The sequence below is a fragment of the Nicotiana attenuata genome, unplaced genomic scaffold (assembly GCF_001879085.1).
Source record: "Nicotiana attenuata strain UT unplaced genomic scaffold, NIATTr2, whole genome shotgun sequence".
NCBI classification, from domain to species: domain Eukaryota; kingdom Viridiplantae; phylum Streptophyta; class Magnoliopsida; order Solanales; family Solanaceae; genus Nicotiana; species Nicotiana attenuata.
Genome location: NW_017670975.1, coordinates 335933 through 358608, shown reverse-complemented (window position 1 = coordinate 358608; position 22676 = coordinate 335933).

The window sequence follows — 22676 nt, the reverse complement described above, 5'->3', positions numbered from 1 at the left end:
CCTTTTCCTACTTTAATTGAGTTACTTTAGCATGTTATAGTCCTTATGTTTCGTCTAATTTCATATGTCTACTTGTCTTATCTCTTATTTTTGTACTACATGTTTTAGTTGAATACTTGTTTTCTTAATTTCATATTCATTATTTAACTGTGGGATTCTTTACTTGAAATTGCTATCTTTGAAATATCTTGTTGTTGAATTTGCTATTGAGTTACAAAGGTTGTGGTTTCTATTGAGGCAATGTGTATGTTGTGAAATATCATTTTATTGAGTTGATATGTTTTGGCATTCCTGTTACTATTGAGATGATTGTTTGGTTGTTTGCATGAGATGCTGCTATTACTATATGCACGAGGTTTGTGCTCTGCTGTTGATATTATTGATACTCATGCAGTGGTATAAGGTATGCGTGTTGAAACACATGTGGTGATATATGTTGGGCTTGATACACATGGCTAGTACAGGAACTACTAGAAGCCACAAGGTGTGATAAGGTGGGCTAAAATATGGGGTGCTATTTCGGGAAAAATGATTTTCAAAACTAAATGTAAAGGCTCCCGCATTGATATAAGGAAACCCTGTGAGTTACTTTTATGATTAGGGACTATAAGGCGGTACCTAGGTAGGGCCCCTTATTGATCTTTCTCTATTTGCTGTATTTGTTTGGTTGTTGTTTCCTTAATATGTAAAATCCTTGTTTTCATTTCATGTTGTATTAACTGCTTTGATTCCGTGTTGTTAACTTTCCGTAAATTCTTTATTGTTTCACATCCTTTGTCATTATCAATATATCATTATAACTTCCGTCTTGTTTCTTATTATCATCAATTGAGCCTTGACCTGACCTCGTCACTTCTCTACCAAGGCCAGGCTTGACACTTTCTTGGTACCGCTGTGGTGTACTCATACTACGCTTCTACACATGCTCTGTAGAGATCCAGGTACATCTTATCAGTCCCAACACTAGCGCACTGAGCATGCTTTTGGAGACTTCAAGGTACACTTGCCTACGCCCACAGGCCTCGGAGTCCTCTTCTGTATTATTCTTCCTTATTTCTTTACACTTGTATAAACACTGATGTATAGGATTGTCCAGCTCTATATCTAGAGCTTGTGACTTATATATCACAAGGTTTTGGGAGTTGTATGCATTGAGTTTACATATTTTATTTATGAAGTTGTTGGAGTTTTGAAATTTTAAGCTTTTATTTAATGTTTCCGCATGTTTTTAGGCCTACCTAGTCTTAGAGACTAGGTGTCGTCACAACACCCTTCAGAGGGAATTTAGGATCGTGACAAGATGGTATCAGAGCTCTATGTTCATAGGTGTTATGAGTCACAAGCAGGTTTAGTAGAGTTTAGCGGATCGGTAGGATGATATCTATACTTATCTTCAGGAGGCTAGGGAACTATTAGCAAAATCATCACTTCTTTGATCCCTTATCGAGCGGAATAGTTGACTTTGGAATTTTAAAGTTTTGTCTTTCTATTCTCTCACAGATGGTGAGGACACGTACAGCCGGATCAGATAACCAGACACCCGCGCCCCCTGCTTGAGCCGGGAGAGGTCGGGGCCGGGGTAGAGGTCGAGGATGTGCATGTAGTGCAGCCAGAGCACCAACACGAGGAGCTATAGAGGAGCCACCAGTAGCTCCAGTTGGAGAGCATGCACCTGAGACGCATGTTACTGCACCAACAGTCCAGGAGACTCTTGCCAGGTTTCTGAGCATGTTCGGAACTTTAGCTCGGGCAGGGTTGATCCCACTTTCTCCTACCGCACCTCAGGCTGGGGGAGGAGCACAGACTCCCACCGCTCGTACCCTAGAGCAGCGGGTCCAGGTTGACCATATCCAGTTCATACAAGTATAGCAGGTCTCTCTAGCTCAGCATGAGGTTAGCACAACAATTTTTGAGGGGGAGCAGTTCAGGGTCGAGAGGTACAATAAGTGGCACCCTCCAACTTTCAGCGGGTTGGCATCAGAAGATACCCAGGGTTTTCTTGAGCAGTGCCATTGTATCCTCCTCACTATGGGTATCGTGGAGTCTAGTATACGTTGTAGATTAAGAGAACGAATTATCAGTGATGGCGAGCATATGAGTTAGATAGTCTAGCCGTGGCAGCTTCACTCACTTGGGCTCGGTTCTCAGATATGTTCTTGAGGGATTTTGTTCCCTAGAGTCTTAAAGATGCACGGCGCATAGAGTTTGAGTAGTTGCACTAGGGTTCTATTATCGATTCGGAGCATGCGGTCTGCTTCAGTGGTTTGGCTAGGCATGCACCAGCCTTAGTTCCTACTGTTAGAGAGAATGTCCATCGATCTATCGAGGGGCTCAACCCCGGTATCAGATTTAGCATGGCTCGAGTGTTAGAGATGGAAATCACAAACCAATAGGTAGTGGGGATCGCTAGGATATTTGAGGGAATGTGGAGCAGGTAGAGAGAGGAGATGGAGGCCAAGTGGCCTCAAGATTCTAGCACATATAGTTTTACCCGTGCCCCAGTTGCAGCTTGTCATGGTAGAAGCTATGTGAGTCACTGTTCATTCAGCAGTTCCAGCTTCCAGTGCTATTCCAGCCAATTCTAGGCCTTTTGCTCCCTATTGTGCACCACCATTGTCTAGCGCACCTCCTATACGGGGTGCTTTCAGCGGTCAGTCTAGCCGATCGGGCCCGAGCCAGCCACAATATCCATGCCCTCCGAGAGCCTTTTTTGAGTGTGGTGACACTCATTATATGGTAAGGGATTCCCCAGACATAGGAGGGGTGCACCTCCACAGACTACTTAGGCTTCGCGTGTTCCACCGGGTATCAGACCATGGTTACTGCACGAGTTGCCACTACGCCTTCACAGCCAGCTCGAGCAGGTAGGGGTAGCCCTAGAGTGGGAGGCTAGGCCAGATATTATGCTCTTCCTGCTATAGTGGAGGCAGTTGCATCCGACTCAGTCATCACAGGTATTGTTCCGGTCTGTCAAAGAAATGGATCCATCTTATTTGATCCAGGCTCCATTTATTCCTATATACCATCTTATTTTGCTCCATATTTGGGTTTATCCCATGATTCTTTGAGTTCTCCTGTCTATGTGTCCACACCTTTGGAAGATTCTATTGTTGTTGATTGTGTGTATCGGTCATGTTTTGTTGTTATTGGTGGTTTTGAGACCAAAGCCGATATATTTTTGCTCAATATGGTAGATTTTGATATTATTTTTTGCATGGACTGGTTTTCGCCCTATCATGCTATTCTCGATTGTTACGCCAAGACCTTGGTGCTAGCTATGCTGGGAATACCACGGTTAGAGTGGAGAGGTGCTTTAGATTATGTTCGAAGCAGGGTTATCTCATTTCTAAAGGCCTAGCATATGGTTGAGAAGGGGTGTAATGCTTATCTAGCTTTTGTGAGGGATGTCAATGGTGATACTCCTACTGTGTAGTTAGTTCCGGTAGTAAGGCATTATCCTGATGTATTTTTGGCGGATCTTCCGGGAATGCCGCTTGACAATGATGCCGATTTACGCATTGATTTGTTACCGGGCACTCAGCCCATTTCTACTCCACCCTATCGTATGGCCCCAGCGAAGTTGCAAGAATTAAAGGAGCAATTTCAACAATTATTTGATAAGGTCTTCATTTGGCCTAGCGTGTCGCCTTGGGGTGTTCCAGTCTTGTTTGTAAAGAAGAAGGATTGTTCTATGCGCATGTGTATTGATTATCGCCAGTTAAACAGGTTGCAGTGAAGAACAGGTATCCATTGTCATGTATTGATGAAGTATTTGATCAGCTACAGGATGCTAGAGTGTTTTCCAAGACTGACTTGCTTTTAGGCTATTGTCAGTAAAAGATTCGGGAGCAACGTATGGTCATTACAAGTTCCTTGCGATGTCATTTGGGCTGACCAACGCCCCAACAACATTCATGCACTTGATGAACAGTGTATTTCAGCCCTACCTTGATTCATTCGTCATTGTGTTATTGATGGCATTTTGTTGTACTTCCGGAGGTGAGAGGATCATGAGCAACACTTGAAGACCGTGCTCAAGACCCTGAGAGAAAAGAAGTTATATGCAAAATTTTCAAAGTGTGAATTCTTGCTCTATTCGGTAGCATTTTTGGGCCATGTAGTGTCGAGTGAGGGGATCAAGGTAGATCCGAACAAGATTGAAGCAGTGCAAAAGAGCTAGCCTAGACCGTCATCAGCTAAAAAGTTCCAGAGTTTTCTTGGTTTGGCGGGGTATTACCGTCGATTTGTGGCGGGTTTCTTATCTATTACAGCACTTATGACCAGATTGACCCAAAAGGGTGCTCTGTTCAGGTGAACCAAGGAGTGTGAGAAGAGCTTTCAAAGGCTCAAACGTCCTTGACTACATCCCCCATTGTTGGTATTGCCTTCAGTTTTGGGGTCTTATACTATGTATTGTGATGCGTTGCGCATTGGTCTCGGCGCGGTATTGATGTAGGACGGTAGGGTGATTACCTATGTGTCTAGACAGCTGAAGGTGCATTAGAAGAACTATCTTGTCCACGACCTTGAGTTAGCAGCTATTATTCATGCCTTAAATATTGGCGTCACTATTTGTACGATGTTCCTTGTGAGATCTACAACGATAATTGAAGTCTGCAACTTGTGTTCAAATTGAAGGATCTTAACTTGCGTAAGCGTAGGTGGTTAGAGTTGCTTAAGCACTATGATATCACCATTTTATACCATTCCATGAAGGCCAATAAGGTGGCCGATGCCATGAATCGCAAGGCCGAGAGTTTGGGCAGTTTAGCATATCTACCGGCAGTGAAGAGGCCATTAGCATTGGATGTTCAGGCCTTGGCCAACCAGTTTTCTAGACTGTATGTTTTTTAGCCGGGTAGAGTTTTGGCTTCTGTGGTTTCCCGGTCTTCTTTTCAAATCGTATAAGAGAGTGTTAGTATGATTACCCCCATCTGCTTTCCCTTAAGGATACAGTTCAGCACGGTGATGCCAAGGAGGTCACTATCGGAGATGTTGGTGTATTATGAATGCAGGGCAGGTTATGTGTGCCCAAGGTAGACTATTTGCGTGAGTTGATTCTCCACGAGGCTCACAGTTCGCGGTACTCTATTTATGAAGTTGCTGTGAAGATCTATCAGGACTTGAGGCAGCATTATTGGGGGAGGAGATTGAAGAAGGACATATTGGAGCATGTAGCTCGGTACCTAAACTGTCAGCAAGTGAAGTACGAGCATTAGCGGCCAGGTGGATTGCTCTAGAAGCTAGAGATTCCAGAGTCGGAATGGGAGCAGATTACTATGGATTTTGTTGTTAGGCTCCCACGGACTCAGAGGAAGTTCGATGCAGTTTGGGTGATTGTGGATAGGTTGGCCGAGTCGACTCATTTCATTCCATTGGTGACTACTTATTCTTCTAAGCAACTGGGTAAGGTTTATATTGGCGAGATTGTCAGACTTCATGGCGTGCCAGTATCTGATAAGTAGGGATTTTAACTACTTATTTACACCCTTTTACTTTCGTTTTAGCTCTAATATGCCTAAAGGTATTCCCGAAAACTGATAATATGTGCTTTCTTGTAGGAGTATTGGAAAATGAGCCAACGTGATGAAATTCAACTCAAGAAGGAGTATTTTTGGACAAGGACTAAAACCAAGTAAAAAGTATCAAAGTGCGGACCGCAGAATCTTTTTTGCATCTACAGAATCTGAAGGAATTTTGACAGTGCTGCTTTAAAACCGCAGAAGAGGAAGATCCGAGAGTTCTAACTTGAAGTCCATGAATAAGTGCGGACTGCACTATTATTGTGTGGCCGCAGAAGTCCAACGTGCGGCTGCACTTAGAAATTTACAGTCCGCAGAACCTGAAGAAGTGCGGCCGCAGAAGTCCCTCATGTCAAGCTCAGCTTCAAAGTGCGGACCGCATACAGCATTGTGCGGCCGCAGAACCTCCGAAGGGGTAATTTTGTCCGAAGTTTTCAGCCGTGTATAAATAATCTTTTTTGTCCAAATTAGGTTAAGTTTGAACTTCAGAAACTAGAGAGAGCCTTTTTTATATACAACTTTAGAAATGTTTGCGATAGTTTCTCTATTTTACATTGGATTTTCATCCCTTTATCATCTAATATGAGTTTAATCTTCTTCTCTTCTCTAATTTCTTCATTTTCATCTATCAGCACCTAAAGTTCTAGCTAGGGTGTGACCCAACCTTAGTGTGGGTACCTAATGGGTGTTTGATTTAGGGCTTGTTTATGGTTGGGTGTGTAATATTTAGCCTAGTTATTGCTTTAATTGTATAATTAATGGTTGCAAACATTGATTCAAGCCTATTTGAGTTATTCTCTACTTGACAAAGAGAGATTGAGTCTAGGAAAACTTGGCTAACAAGAAACTGGGGTGAACTCAAGAAATTGATAGACTTAATTAAAGGGTTGAATCTGGAGATAGTAAAACCCAACTTGAGCATCTATCAACTGTTTTGTGAATTACCCATTTGGATTTGAGAAAGCCAAATTGGGAAAATCCACTCTATTACCCAGAGGTATTGAGCGGGTAATTGCATGTTGATTGCTATATTGCACCCCAACCAACAAAAGTTGCTCTAAAGCTCAAAACCCGTTGGGAAACCGCCTAGGTGGAAGTCACAAACCTAGATCTTTTAAAAACTTGAAAAATAACACCAAAAAAATCATTCTATGGTTTTATATTTGCAATCAATATCTTAAATTAGAAGTAGAAAAATGCAACAAAATATGTGGAAATGCATTTTGGACACGTTACACGCTTAGTCCGAGTATATACCTAATCCAATCTACGCTTCATGTGCATTCGATCCCGATTTCTATTTGGATAATTATAATAACATCAAGCGCTTCACAACCGCAATTTGAGGTTTGAACTTGGGCGGCATCAATATCCATCATCTCTGACCAAGGTACACAGTTTATATCGCGGTTCTGGAGAGCTGTACAACACGAGTTAGGTACTCGGGTTGAGTTGAGCACAACATTTCACCCTTAGATTGATGGGTAGTCCGAGTGCACTATTCAGATACTGGAGGTTATGATCCGTGCATGTGTGATGGAGTGTGGGGGTTCTTGGGATCAGTTCTTGCCGCTTGCGGAGTTTGCCCACAACAATATCTACCAGTCGAGCATTCAGATGGCCCCAGATGAGGCTTTGTAGTCTCCGATGATTTGGTTTGAGCCGGGCGAGGCTAGGCTATTGGGTACAAACTTAGTTCAGGATGCTTTGGAAAAGGTTAAATTGATTCGGGATTGACTTCGTACACCCCAATCTAGATAGAAAAGTTATGCGGATCGGAAGGTTCGCGACATTTCATTCTTGGATGGGGAGTGGGTCTTGCTCTGGGTTTCGCCCATGAAGAGTGTTAGGAGGTTTGTGAAGAAGGGCAAGTTGAGCCCTAGGTATATCGAACACATTAAGATACTTGAGAGGATTGGAGAGGTGGCTACAAGCTTGCACTACAACCTAGTTTAGCTGCAGTTCATCCAGTATTCCATGTTTCTATGCTCCAGAAGTATGACATCAATTTGTCTCATGAGTTGGACTTCAGCTCAGTCAAGTTGGATATGTATTTGTCTTATGTTGAGGAGCTGGTGGCCAATTTTGGAGAAGCAGGTTCGAAAGTTGAGGTCGAAGAATATTGCTTCGGTGAAGGTTCGGTAGAGGGGTCAGCCAGCCGAGGAGGCAACTTGGGAGACCGAGCATGATATGCATATCCGTTATCCTCATTTTTTCACCACTCCATGCATGTCTCTATAGTGGTTCGAGGACGAACGTTTGTTTTAAGAGGGGGAGGTTGAAACGACATGGCTGGTCGTTTTGAGTATTTTAGCCCCGATATCCTTATTTATGCTTCCACTATATTATATTGTGGTTACATGACTCGCTGGGGTGTTTGGTTTTTGTTTCGGGTTAGTATCGGAGTGAAATGGGACATAGTCCCTAAGTTGAAATGTTAAGTCGTAGGGTTGATCGTAGTTTTACTTGTGTGAGGACGACTCCGGAATGGAGTTTTGACGCTCCTGATAGCTCCGTATGGTGATTTTCATCTTAGGAGCGTGTCTGGATGATGATTTGGAGGTCTGTAGGTCGTTTTCGCGTGATTTGGCAAAAGTTGGAATTTTGAGGAACTTGCAAAGTTTGACCTGGGGTGGACTTCCTTGATATCGGGGTCGGATCCCGATTCCGAGCTCCAATTTTCATTTTTATTGAAGCATTAGATTCGTATCGTAATTACGAAGTCATATAAAAAAGAATCATCGATCTTGGACATTGTATGAGGAGTTTATGGTCAAGTTACTATGAATTGGATTGGCAGATTTTTCAGATTAACTACGAAATTGCCACCGACTTCATATTTAAAAATCTGCACTATTTTAAAATATTGAAACCAAAATATTTCCTTCATTATAAGGTTAAATAGAGTACTCGAAAAGTCTAACTCGACTGAAATTTACAAGGAATCCATTAAAGGAATCAAAAGTGAGTTTTGGAATCATTTGACAAGCGAAATAAAGTAGAACAACTGGGCAAAAATATTTAATTTCCAGAGTTTGTTCATTTGGTCATATTTTGAGCTGGGGAGCTCGGATTTTGCAATTTTTGAGGCGATATTCACCATAAGAATTAGGGTAAGTTTTCTCTACACGGTTTTGGTTATATTTTGTGAATCTATCTTTGTTTGTGGTAATTGGATTGTGAATTTTAAAGAGAAAATTGGGGGGTTTTGTCAAAAGTTTCATAGAGTGAATTTTTGAGTTTGAACATCGATTCGGAGTCGGATTGGGTTAAACTAGTATGGTTGGACTCGTAATTGATTGGTAGTCGGATTTTGTGAGTTTTCTCGGGTTCCGGGGCACGGGCCCTGGCTTGACTTTTTGGTCGATTTTTGGATATTTTTTAAAGATTCGACCTTTATCAACTGGGTTTGTTTCCTTTGGCATTATTTGATGTATTTGAGTTGGTTTGGCTAGTGTCGAGCCGTTCGTAGGTCGGTATGCGTGTGATTCCTTTTTTGAAGCATCACTTGGCTTGCTCAGTATTGGATTTGGCTTGTTCGTGGTAAGTAACACTTTTAAACATGGTGCTGAGTGTATGAACCGTGAATATACGTGTTATGTGTTAGGTGATGAGGTGGCACACATGCTAGGTGATGGGCGTGTAGGCATGCACCGTGTGAATTGTGACTCCGCTATTTCTGTGGTAGTGTGTAGTTACCTAATCTTATCTACAACCACCAAAATCTCTATGTACTAGAGCCATTGAGCTGTGATCCATGTTAGAAACCATGTATAGGCTACATGCTTATTCTACTGGGACCTACTGAGGTCATTTCTGCATTTAAGTTATTAGCTTACATTGCAATTACATACTTAGTCATACGCATTCATTAGCACGTCATATCTCAGTCTTTGTTACCATTTATTAATTGATACATCGCGTCATTATTTTTGGCTGATTTTCATGACATTGTGAGCCCGAGAGACTGGAGAGATTGATGACTGAGCAAGGCCGAGGGCTTGATTGTGAGGATATTGATGGGATCGGGCTGCACACCGCAGCAAGTATTATTGATATATGATGGGAGCAGGCTGCACGCCGCAGTAGATGTTATTGATTTATGCCACGATTATCTTATTATAGCACTTGGGCTGAAGGAGCACCTCCAGAGTCTGTACACACCCCTAGTGAGCGCAACTACCTATTGAGTGCGAGTGCCGAGTGATTAGGAAGATTGAGTGGCTGTGAGAACTGAGTGACTATGAGGATTGAGTGATTGAGAGGACTGATTTCATTGATACACCGTGACTATGCATATGGTTTTATCACTGCATTGTATTACAGTTGGCAAGCATACATTCACATGTAGGCATATAGATGTATTTTCTTCATGCCATTTGATAATGAAACATCTTATCTATTGCTGAAAAGTTTTGGGAAAAATCACAGCTTTACAAACCTACTCATATTTTTGTGATTTCGGTATAAGAATTGCCGTTTCACTGATATACTTGAAAAGCATGCCTATTTTTTCGAAATTGTGAACGAGTTGAACATCTTATATCTGAGTATGTTTCTTGTACCATTATTATTATTTTGTTATGAACTGTTGTTGGCTATTGGTGTTGGACTCCGACCTCTGTCCTAGCTCGTCACTACTTTCAATTAGGCTAGGTTTCTTACTTATTGAGTACATGGGGTTGGTTGTACTCATACTACACTTCTGCACCTTGTATGTAAATTTGGATGCTGACGTTGTTGTGTATGACGGGAGCTAGCATTGAAGGCGTAGCTGCATTCAGGTTATACCTTCCTCTTGTTCATTGTGGCTCTAGACTTATGAAAAATCTATTTATGCATAGTTCATACAGATGATGTATTTATTTTATACTCGCTCTATAAACTCTAATTCTTGGAAGCTCATGATTTGTACTACCAGTCCTTGGGAAATTCTTATATAGAAGCAATTGTATTATCATTTATTTTGTCTATAAATCTCAGTAATATGGATAGTCGTAAATTGGCTCACCTAGCGGGTTGGGTTAGGTGCTATCACGACTAGTTGGATTTAGGGTCGTGATAGTCCAGAAAATTCTGGATATCACCACGCCTGAGTCCCGACGGTGGAAAAACTGGCCTCCAAATACGGGTGGAAGGCCAAAAAGCATGGTAAGCAAAATTGCAAAACTAATCTTGTCTTTATCTCATTTTTGTGTATAAGAAAATCGATCAACTTCTTTTTTCATTGGATTTAGGTCTTTTGCATGGCTCTGTTTCCGTCTCCGAGGAGGAACTTTTGGCTAATCCTGTAGAGGTTGTATGGTCACCGAAGGAGTCTTTCACCCGAACAGGCGCAACCGTATAAGTGTTTCCTGTTAGAGATCACGTAACCCAAAAGGGAGCGCTCTTCTTCTACCGAGGGAAGAATAAAAGGGTGAAGAAAACTGCGCCCGAGCCAGCCACAGTCACTATGGTGATTGATGATGAATGGGACGCCAGTAATGAAGGGGCTTCCCTATGGAAGTGACAACGACATTTATCGGCTCAACAAAATGCTCAATCTGAAGAGCTTATAACCCCATCGAAGACGATGCCTAAGTACTCTTAGGAGAGTATGACCTAGTGGAGAATGCCAATTTTCCCTTTCTAGTCCCAGCTGCTACTCCCTATAGCATGAGGCTAAGTAGCGGGTCCCTCTATCTTCGATTGATGAGCAACGTACAACCAACACTACCTTTTCCACAACTTCTCATCCCATAATACCATCAGCTTCATCTCCTTCCAGACCAATCACGCCTTCATCACTAGCACCTGCTACATCACCCCCACCGCATGCAGACACCCGAGAGGAGGATGTACATGTTCCCTAATTCCCAGACCATGGGATTTTGGGACATAACTATTTACCCCCTTCTTCGAATCCTCAGAGGAGGGGAGTGTCTCCATCTCGGTCTTTATTGAGTGACATCTATTGTCCCAGATGGTGGAACTTGCTAATTACCTGAAGCTGGTGGCTTCCGAGAAAGATAAGATGAAAATACACTCTCTTTTGGGGGAGTGTATGACAAATAATGCCAATAGTAGTATGGTACTCATTCTCTTTGATGTTTGTTTTCTTTAGATTTGTTATGGAAGGAATTCTAACATGGATTGTTGTTTCACAAGCCAATCCCTTGCCTCCGAGGGCCTTCAAAAGACTCAGGCCCGAGCGGGATCAATTGTTGGCCAAGTGGGACAAAATTGATGTTTGCCTCGCGGCAATGGAAGCACGAGCTACCAAAGCCAGTGAGTTGGAGGCTCGGTTGCATCAAAGTGAACAAGAAGTGGTGGCCCTTAGACAAGAAGCCTCCTTGTTAAATACACATTTTCAAGAAGCCAAGGCAATGTGGTCGAAGGTCCAAAATGTTGTACTTGCTGCAGCTGAGCGCGAGACTGCCTCTACTGGGAGATTGAATAATTTGGAGGCAGGTTTAAACTCCAAAGTTGAAGAGGTTGCTTCTGGTTAGATGAAGAGATCCCAGCTAGTGGCAACTGCCCGTAAGTGCCCTCCCAGTTCTACCCGATGCAATTGACTCTTCTAGTTCCACTTCTAAGTTTTCGGAACTGAGGAGATATTTAAGGGGATGATGATTAAGGCCAGATCCCGAGCTAGCGGCAGATCCGCCTACATCTTCAGGGGAGCAGATGCTTCTCTTTCCCAAGTTTTAGGGACGCATTAGTTTACTTTATTTTATTTTATTTCTTCTGTTATTTTATTTTCATACTTTTGTACTTGTACTGCTTGTCACATTTTGTTATATAAAGGTGCTTTTTGTTTAAGCATTGCACAAATTTTATTTTATTACGTCAAATTATGCAAGGCTTTGAGTGCATTTTCCCCGATAGAATTTGAGTTCCGGACATAAATTCTTCTGGAACCACCTCTTTATTGTGAGGGTTTCATAAGAGAGGGCCCTCTTATTTTTACGGTGCTCTTGAAGAGAATACCTTCTGTTCATTCTGGCACTAGCATTTGAAGTACTTGATTAACTTTCAACTGATAAAATTAATTCATTGTGTGGACAAAAAACAAGATAAAGATAAAAGGACCTTGATCTATTACTCCTATTTTAAAAATTACATAATCATTCATTATGCTGAAAAGAAATTGCCATTACTTATGGCTAATTGGTACAACTTGTTTCTGCGTGGCTGGCGATGCAGTCTCCGGTCCCGATGATATATTCTTGTTCTCGAACTTTGTAGTCCCGTTTTCTATGAAAATCAAGTTGTCTTATTCTCATATAATCCCCCACAAAGTGTTTGGATGCGAAGAATGCAAATTGGAATACCGTAAGTCTTGCTCCTTAATAGATTCCACTAGTGAATGGTTGGATAATCTTTAGTCTGATAGCAAACTTCATTTCTAATTAGCAACTTTGCTATCAAGCCAAAGATTATCTAAGCAACCCCAGTGGCACTCATGAACGACCAAATAACTTTTGGTCTGATAGCAAGCTTTGTTTCCCGTTAGGAACCGTGCTATCGAGCCAAAGACTATCTAACCATACCAAAGTAGTTTGTTATTTCCATGCCTTGTCATTTAAAAGTGTTATTTCTGTTGGTGGTGTTTATTTAGTAGTATGCTTCCGTTGCTGCCTCATTAAAAACCTTGTCAGTAAAACCCAATTGGGACAAAAACTGGACGAAGGAAAAAAAAAGTGCAGCACATACTTTTAGTATAGGTGGTGCTCATCAGCGAGGGCAGATCTACCTTAGCCCAAGCGGTTTCACGTGAAACCGCTTGGTCGGAAAATTTTACTAAATAAGTATATATAATAAAAATCCAACAGGAGAAATGACACTAAAATTTATAAAGTGACACCACTTGACCTCAACAGATGCGTAGAATAGCTGGTCCGGAGCCTCAAATTTCTTAAATATGTCACTAGCTTGAGTCTCCATAGCTTCATATTTGCCTTAAATTCTTCTTTTTGTTTTAAATTCTTTTTGCCTCATCTAGAAATAAAAAATATGTGGAGGTTTCAACAATTGACATCATAGCTCTTAAGCATTAACATAGCTTAACCAATAGATCAAGAATTACCTATTTTGTGCTATAACAAATTATTTGACTTGTATTATAAGTTGTTTGGCTATTTTCTTTCCAATGACTGGTGAGTTTTTGTGTGATTCATGGTGTTCTATATATAAAAAGGTATTTGGTAAATTTCTAATGAGGTTATATTGAATATATTTTAAAAAATGAAAATTCAGATTTAGTAAGATACTCGAGTTGTGTTCCATAAAATAATATTACTTTTTTAATATATATGATGTTATAGTGAATTATTTTTTTTAATGTTTAAAATCGTGACACTGCTTATGAAAACCCCTATGTACGCCACTACTCATCAACAATAGTACATTTGAGGTGTGCAACATTCCAGTTGGTCGGCAATTTTACTCCATCTTGATTTTCCAGTTCATATGATCCTTTACCGGTGAAAGCTGAAACCCGGTAAGGGCCTTCCTATATTGGACTCAGCTTCCCACATCGAGCTCTCAGGTGTTTTGAGTCACCTTTCATAAAATCATGTCTCCCAAATTGAAATAACAAAGATTGCTCTTCAATTATAGTATGATTCCATTCTTTGTTTCTTGTCCACCACCATTATATGCATCGACTCTGCATTCGTGAAGCAGCTCCAATCTAACCTGCAAAGCTTCATTGTTTGTTTCTTCGTCCGCCCAGAAGTAACTCATGGTAGGTTCTCCCGCCTCCACCGGCAGTAGGGTTTATGCTCCGCATACAAGAGAAAAAGGTGTCTCTCCCGTACTTTACTTGGCCGTCGTTTGATATTCCTATAACACGCCCGCTAACTCTTCAATCCATTTGCCTTTGGGATCTTCCAATATCTTTTTTAGATTTAGAATAATCACCTTGATTTTGCTCGGCCATTTGCGCTCGGGTGATATGGCGAAGATGTGATTCTTTTGATTCTCAAGTCTTCAACAAATTTCCTGATCTTTGTGCCTATAAATTATGGCCCGTTGTCACAGGCTATTTCTTTTGGTATTCTGAACCTGCAATCATGTTCTCCTATAGGAAATAGATCACTTTGGGCTCGCTGATTTTCTGGTACCGGCCTGCTTAAACCCACTTAGTGAAGTAATCAGTTAAAATCAAAAGAAATCTTACCTTATCAGGAATCGGCGGTAGCGGACCGACTATGTCCATCCTCTATTTCATGAATGGCCAAGGCGACAATACTGAATGCAATAGTTATGCCGCTTGATTCACCGACATCGCGTGTCACTAACATTTGTCACATTTCAGAACAAATGCCCTGGAGTCTTGTTCCATCAAGGGGCAGTAGTATACTGACCTAATTAACTTTAGCACTGATGAGTCCGCACCCGATTGATTTCCACCGATTCCTTTGTGAACTTCTCTCATGACGTAATTAGCCTCAGAGGCCCCTAAACATCGGGCCAATGGGCCTTGGAAGGAATTTCTATACAACTGGTCTCCGCAGAAGCTGTAACGCGCTGCTTTGGTGCGGAGTGTTTGGGATGCCTTTGGACCTTTTGGGTAATTACCGTGTTCAATATAGTCGATGATCTCATTTCTCCATTCCCAGACCAAATTGGTCGTGTTTACTTTATAATAATTGTCCACATCCAATACTGAATGCATGAGCTGTACGACCGTACCAAAGTTTGATCCCTTCCTTTTCGTGGATGAGCCTAGACATTTGCCACTTTATCTTTTTCTCTGTTTTCTTCTCTCGGGATTTGGGTTATTAAACAGTCCCTGAACCGTGTGAGCAAGGTCTAGACTTTTATTACATATTGTTGCATGCGTTCCTCTTTGGTGCCGAAAATTTTGTATACCTGATTTACGACCAGTTGGGAATCACATATGATTTTAATGACCATAGAGTATAGTCCTCGGGCTAGTTTAAGTCCTTCAATCAGAGCCTCATACTCGGCTTGATTGTTAGTCAAGGGAACAACTCTAATGGACTGCATCAGGGTTTCTCCCGAGCGCGTAATTAGTACTACCACAAGCCCGCACCCTTTCACATTGAAAGTTACGTTTGTGAACAAGGTCCAAACTCCTGATGTTGTTTCCGAAACCATCACTGCTTCTTTGGTGGCAAAAGGCAGTAGTCCGAGACTGAAATCAGCCACGAAGTAGGCCAAAACATGCAATTTGATCGCGGTCATGGGTTTATATTCTATCTCCAATTCGCTCACTTCAACTGCCCATTTGGCCAATAGACCTAACAATTCATGTTTGTGCAGGATATTCCACAGGGGAAAGATTGTCACCACGGCTATCATGTGGCATTGAAAATAAGGCCTAAGATTTCGAGCAGCGACAACGAGAGTTTAGGCCAGTTTTTCGAGGTGCGGGTAGCGAGTTTCCGCTCCCGTTAAAATTTTACTAAAATAATTGATAGGAGATTGCGTACCTTCTTCTCCGCGGACTAAAACGGCACTTACCGCTACCTCTGAGATCGCTAAGTAAGTTAGCAATTCTTCACCTTCCTCTGGTTTTGGTAGTAATAGAGGGTTTGATAAATACTTTGTCAAATCTTTCAAGGCTTGCCTGCATTTTGGAGTCGATTCGAATTTGTTCTTCATTATTAGGAGCGAGAAAAAGTGATGGAATTTTTCTGAAAATCGGGAAACTCAGAAGTTGATGGTATGTTGATGGCACAACACTCATCTCGCGTAGCCATAATCTTCCATGAATAATTTTGTATCCCATGTCATCATCTACTACTTCAAACAGAGTCGTCTTTATGACCCCCTCAGCACTCGGGGGCAGCAGGATATCCCCTCAGGTTGTCGCACTTGCTAAGTTGAACCCGGTTAGAAGCTTTGTGTTCGGAATGATGCTTCTGATTAGCTTGTCTTGTTCCTGTACTCTCTATTGGATAATATTGGTTGAACTCCCCAGGTCCACCAAAACACGATTAATTTTAAAATCTTAAACTTTAAGAGAAATTACTAGGGCATCATTGTGCAGTAATAGAAGTCCATCATCGTCATCCTTCTTGAAGGTGATATCGTCCTCGGTGACTTCCCGTTGTCTTTTGCTATGGGTCACTGATACCTTTATCTTTTTTGCTGCTGAAAAGATTACATCATTTATCGCCTTCCGTCCGTAAATCATGTTGATAATTAGAAGAGTTATCCCGGTTGCGGCCATAGTTATTTTTAGCCCGGTCACATATGAACTCTCTGAGATGGCAATTTTTCAGCAATGTCACCACCTCCTCTCGCGATGTCGGAAGTCCCCAGTTCGGTGGTTGTTAGTCACTTTATATATTAGGATCCCTCTAACTAGGATCAGATCTCAGTGGCCTCGGGAATTGCGCTTTCTTAATGTTTCTCATCACCGATAATAGTTCCAATACGCTGACATTCAAAATATACTCAGACAATCTGTGGTAGGTGGAATCCTGAGAGCCCGATACCTCTTTCTCCTGCAACGACCTATTATTCCAGCAACTGTCAACTATCTTATCAGTAGCGAACATATCCGCCGAATGGAAACCTATTGATGTTTTTTATACTTCAATACCACACGAGAGAGGGGTGATTTCTAATTTTTCGCGTGCACAGATTATAGAAGGACGTGCTTCTTCTATGTGTTCCTTATACTACTATTGCGGAATAATAAATGTTGAAATTAAGGAGCACTAGTATTTAAATGTGAAAAACACCTGGCATAAAAGGTGAAAATACCACGACATACTCCACAGTAGGATTTTTTCCAACAATTGACGAAATCACTAGCAAAAAATAGCATTTACAAAACTCTCTGTAAACCTAAGGATTACCTCTAACCCTTTGTGGCAATCAGCGTCTAGCTGCTGCGACAACTTCAAGTTAAATCTAACTTGAATACAAAACTTAGAGTACCTAGTACAAATGCTTCTAGATAAAGCCGAAAGGTGCAACTCAAAATCACTACTACAATAAAACAAGAATAAACTATTGATCTTCTATCACACAGGACTTGCTTGGAAAATGCCTTGCTATTTTTCTCTCAACTCTCGTTTAACTTCAGCGTATGTGCGTACCTGTGAAATGAGAATATCCTGAAATATATAGAGGTAGTAGAATAGGAAATAACTAGAGTTCTAATTCTATACTCTTCCTTCGTAGAAGAGTTCTTGTTATCTTCAACTTCTAACTCCTCCCTTATCTAGGATAGAGTTCTCATAGAGTAAGGATTCCTTCTACTTATCACTAATGCAACATTTTTGTTCATGATATATCAAATATAACCACTTAAGCTTATCTCCTTCACATGAATGCCTTGTGCTCGAATCTGCCCGTGTCTGTGTACACTGTGTATGGACCTGGTTCGTGCTTCAGTTCCTTTGTCAATCATCAAAACAAACTTCAGTTAGGCCAACAAATTCCAACTTTTTTATGATGACAAATTATGTGCTTTTCATAAGCATAAGGTCTATTTCAACTCAGCTCAACATCAACACAATGTTAGAACACTTTCCATTTTAAAGTCACAGATCATTAAGGACCAGGTTCATTAGGTTATAAACGTCACAGCCCAAAATAAAAAACACAACCTATCTTCTCCCTTTTGGCATCATCGAAAAGTTGCATAATTATGTTGGATAACCATATTTTAATTGATAGCACTCATTGCGACTGGGGCTACTTCAAATGCAATCACGGAGTCAAACATCATTTATCAATCTAATGATATTAGCCATCTTATAAGTATCAACAAATAGTTAGAGCACAAAAATAGTTGATTATCATTGATACTAGTAATCCATAATGCATAAAGAAAAATAAAGATACTGGATCATGTGCAAAAGGACTAAAAAAATCCCATTCAGTTCACTAGTTTTTCTAACCAGGCTAGGAAGGCTTCAATGCTGGGAAGGACCGAGTTGTTAATTTCTAGCCTGAAGTAGCTTCAACATAGCATGAATAATTCCTTCATTCTTCTCCTTCTCCTTCGCACGTTCAACCATAAGAGAATCCTTCTTAATTTATACTTCAGTCAGCTTCATGTTCAGCCTCTCAATCTCAACATCCTTAGCTCAACTCTCTTGCATCAAGGCTCTCACTTTGCTTTTCACAGGCACCTTGTTGGATGTACTAGGTTATTTAGCAGCAGCATAGACTTCATAGTCACAAGGAGTCAAGGTGTTTGCCCCAAAGTGATATTTGCTTATACTAACATCCCATTTATTTAGGGGAACCTTGAAGTGATCTAGTATGCTAGTGAAATAGAAACCATAGGGTATGGCGTGATATTTGGTGCCATTTAAAACCCTATCAAGGAGCTGGATAATAAACCCATGCCAATTCTTCCCCCCACTATCCAGGCAATCCATAAGGACCATATCTATGAATGTGGAAATGTTCCTTCTTTACCGCCTGGCCAACATGATCTTTTTAACAAATTCAAGCAACACTTTGAAGGGATGGCTTCATCTCACATTTATATACAGCCTTGGGCTCTAGCTCTAACTCATTGTCAGCAAGCATTCTTCTAATGGCAAGGGAGGTGTGGAGGTCTCTATAATTGGTTATTTAAGCTTTTTGTAATCATCGTACTCTTTAGCAAGTACACCTAGAATCTCTCCCTATTCCCTTTTGTAAAAGCTTACAGTCACCCCGTTCACCACAATGGTGACTCTCCTTTTTCCATTTCACAATTCGCTATGAACTCCAAAATTTCAGTTCTAGCAAGCCTTCCATCCATCTGAAGGACCATGTCCTTCCAACACTGCAGTTGCAGTTTTTCCAGCAGCATCACCATGGCTTCCTCCTCCAAGTCATGCAGGAGTCTACTCTTCAAGACTATCCTCATACCAAACTTCTCCTTCTTGTCCTATTCTCGATCAATTTCTTCTTTATTTTTCACTTTCTTCTTCCTCCACTACTTTTACATTCCTAGATTTTATGGCAGACCTGGTTCTTTTTTCCAACATAGAAAGCTATGCATACTTTTTCTAGAAGGAGACTTCTTTTTGGAAGTCTTTCTTCTCTTTGTCTTTGGAGTCGTAACCTTTTCCTCCTCTGCCTTGTCTTCATCATGAAGAACCAGTTCCATATCTTCAATTTCAACTACGTCCACAAGCTCACTCACTTTTGTTTTTCCCTTTGCAGCGACATTCTTTTACTTTCTTCTAATGTTTTCTCAAGTTTAGCCCCACTATGCTTCTTCTGACTCCTTGTAGCCCTTCCTCTCGTAGGACGAGTTTCTACAGGGATAGAAAAGGCAACTTTTTCTTCTTATTTGCCCTAGCAGTTCCAGGATGTTAACTCCTGAATATGTTTGCCTCAAAGTGATCTTTTCTTGTACTAACATCCCATTTCATTAGGGGAACCTTGAAGAGATGCAGTATGGACTTGTGAATGAAACCATACGGTATGGCGTGAGTTTTTGTGCCATTTAGAACCCTATCAAGGAGCTTGATAATAAACCCACGCCAATTCCTCCTCTTACTATCCAGGCATTCCATAAGGACCAAGTTTATGATTGTGTAAATGTGCCTTCTTTCCTTCCTGGGCAGCACGATCTAGTTAACAAATTCAAACAACACTTTGTGGAGTGGCTTCATCTCACCTTTGTATACAGCCTTGGGCTCTAGCTCTAACTCATTGACAGCAAACTTTCTTGTAATGGTATGAGAGGTGGGGAGGTTCTTTAGGCTTGTCCATTTCAGCTTTTTTGTAATAATCATACCCTTCAGCAGGTACACCTAGAATCTCTCCCAATTCCGTTTCATCAAAGCTTACAGTCACCCCCTTCACCAACCCTTCATCGCACTAGTGACTCTGCCATTTTTATCAAACAATTTGCCATGAGCTCCACAATTTCTGTTCTGGCACCATCTAAAGGACCATGTCCTTCCAATCCTACAGTTGTAGTTTTTCCAGTAGCATCACCATGGCTTCCTCCTCCAAGTCATGGTGGAGTTTACTCTTCAAGACTGTCCTCTTACCAAAACTTCTCCTTCTTGTCCTATTCTTGATCAGTTTCTGCTTCATATCACTCTCTTCTTCCTCCGCTACATTTACATTCCTAGATTTTGATGGCAGACCTGGTTCTTTTCACAAACATATAAGGCTATGCAAACTTTGTCTTGAAGGAGATTTCTTTTTGGAAGTCTTTCTTCTCTTTGTCTTTGGATTCGTAACCTTTTCCTCCTCTGCCTTGTCTTCATCACGAAGAACCAGTTCCATATCCTCAATTTCAACTACTTCAACAAGCTCACTCATATTTGTTTTTCCCTTTGCAACAACTTTTCTTTTACTTTCTTCTAATGTTTTCTCAAGTTCATCCCCAATATCCTTCTTCTGACTCTTTGTTGCCCTTCCTCTTGTAGGAGGAGTTTCTACTGGGATAGAAGAGACAACTTTTTCTTCTTATTTGCCCTAGCAGTTCCAGGAATTTTAACTCCTGAATATGTTTGCCTCAAAGTGATCTTTTCTTGTACTAACATCCCATTTCATTAGGGGAACCTTGAAGAGATGCAGTATGGACTTATGAATGAAACCATACGGTATGGCGTGAGTTTTTGTGCCATTTAGAACCCTATCAGGGAGCTTGATAATAAACCCACGCCAATCCTCCTCTTACTATCCAGGCATTCCATAAGGACCAAGTTTATGATTGTGTAAATGTGCCTTCTTTCCTTCCTGGGCAACATGATCTAGTTAACAAATTCAAACAACACTTTGTGGAGTGGCTTCATCTCACCTTTGTATACAGCCTTGGGCTCTAGCTCTAACTCATTGACAGCAAACTTTCTTGTAATGGTATGAGAGGTGGGGAGGTTCTTTAGGCTTGTCCATTTCTGCTTTTTTGTAATAATCATACCCTTCAGCAGGTACACCTAGAATCTCTCCCAATTCCGTTTCGTCAAAGCTTACAGTCACCCCCTTCACCAACCCTTCATCGCACTGGTGACTCTTCCATTTTTATCAAACAATTTGCCATGAACTCCACAATTTCTGTTCTGGCACCATCTAAAGGACCATGTCCTTCCAATCCTACAATTGTAATTTTTCCATTAGCATCACCATGGCTTCCTCCTCCAAGTCATGGTGGAGTTTACTCTTCAAGACTGTCCTCTTACCAAAACTTCTCCATCTTGTCCTATTCTTGATCAGTTTCTGCTTCATATCATTCTTTTCTTCCTCCGCTACATTTACATTCCTAGATTTTGATGGCAGACCTAGTTCTTTTCACAAACATATAAGGCTTTGCAAACTTTGTCTTGAAGGAGACTTCTTTTTGGAAGTCTTTCTTCTCTTTGTCTTTGGAGTCGTAACCTTTTCCTCCTCTGCCTTGTCTTCATCACGAAGAACCAGTTCCATATCCTTAATTTCAACTAGTTCAACAAGCTCACTCACATGTGTTTTTCCCTTCGCAACAACTTTTCTTTTACTTTCTTCTAATGTTTTCTCAAGTTCATCCCCAATATCCTTCTTCTGACTCTTTGTTGCCCTTCCTCTTGTAGGAGAAGTTTCTACTGGGAAAGAAGGGACAACTTTTCTCTTCTTATTTGCCCTAGCAGTTCCAGGAATTTTAACTCCTGAATATGTTTTCCCCAAAGTGATTCTTTTTTGTACTAACATCCCATTTCATTAGGGGAACCATGAAGAGATCTAGTATGGTCTTGTGAATAAACACATAGGGTATGACATGAGGTTCTGTGATATTTAGAACCCTATCAAGGAGCTGGATAATAAACCCATGCCAATTCTTCCTCCCACCATCCAGGCATTCCAAAAGGACCAAGCTCATGATTGTGGCAATGTGCCTTTTTTTCTTCATGGGCAACACGATCTTGTTAACAAATTCAAACAACACTTTTTGGAGTGGCTTCATCTCACTTTTGTATACACCCTTGGGCTCTAGCTCTAACTTATTGACAACAAACTTTCTTGTAATGGCAAGAGAGGTGGGGAGATTCTTTAGGCTTGGCCATTTCAGCTTTTTGTAATCATCATACCCTTCAGCAGGTACACCTAAAATCTCTCCCAATTCCTTTTCGTTGAAGCTCACAGTTACCCCCTTCACCAACCCTTTACCACACTAGTGACTCTGCCATTTTTATCACACAATTTTGCATGAACTCCAAAATTTCAGTTCTGGCAAGCCTTCATCCATCTAAAAGA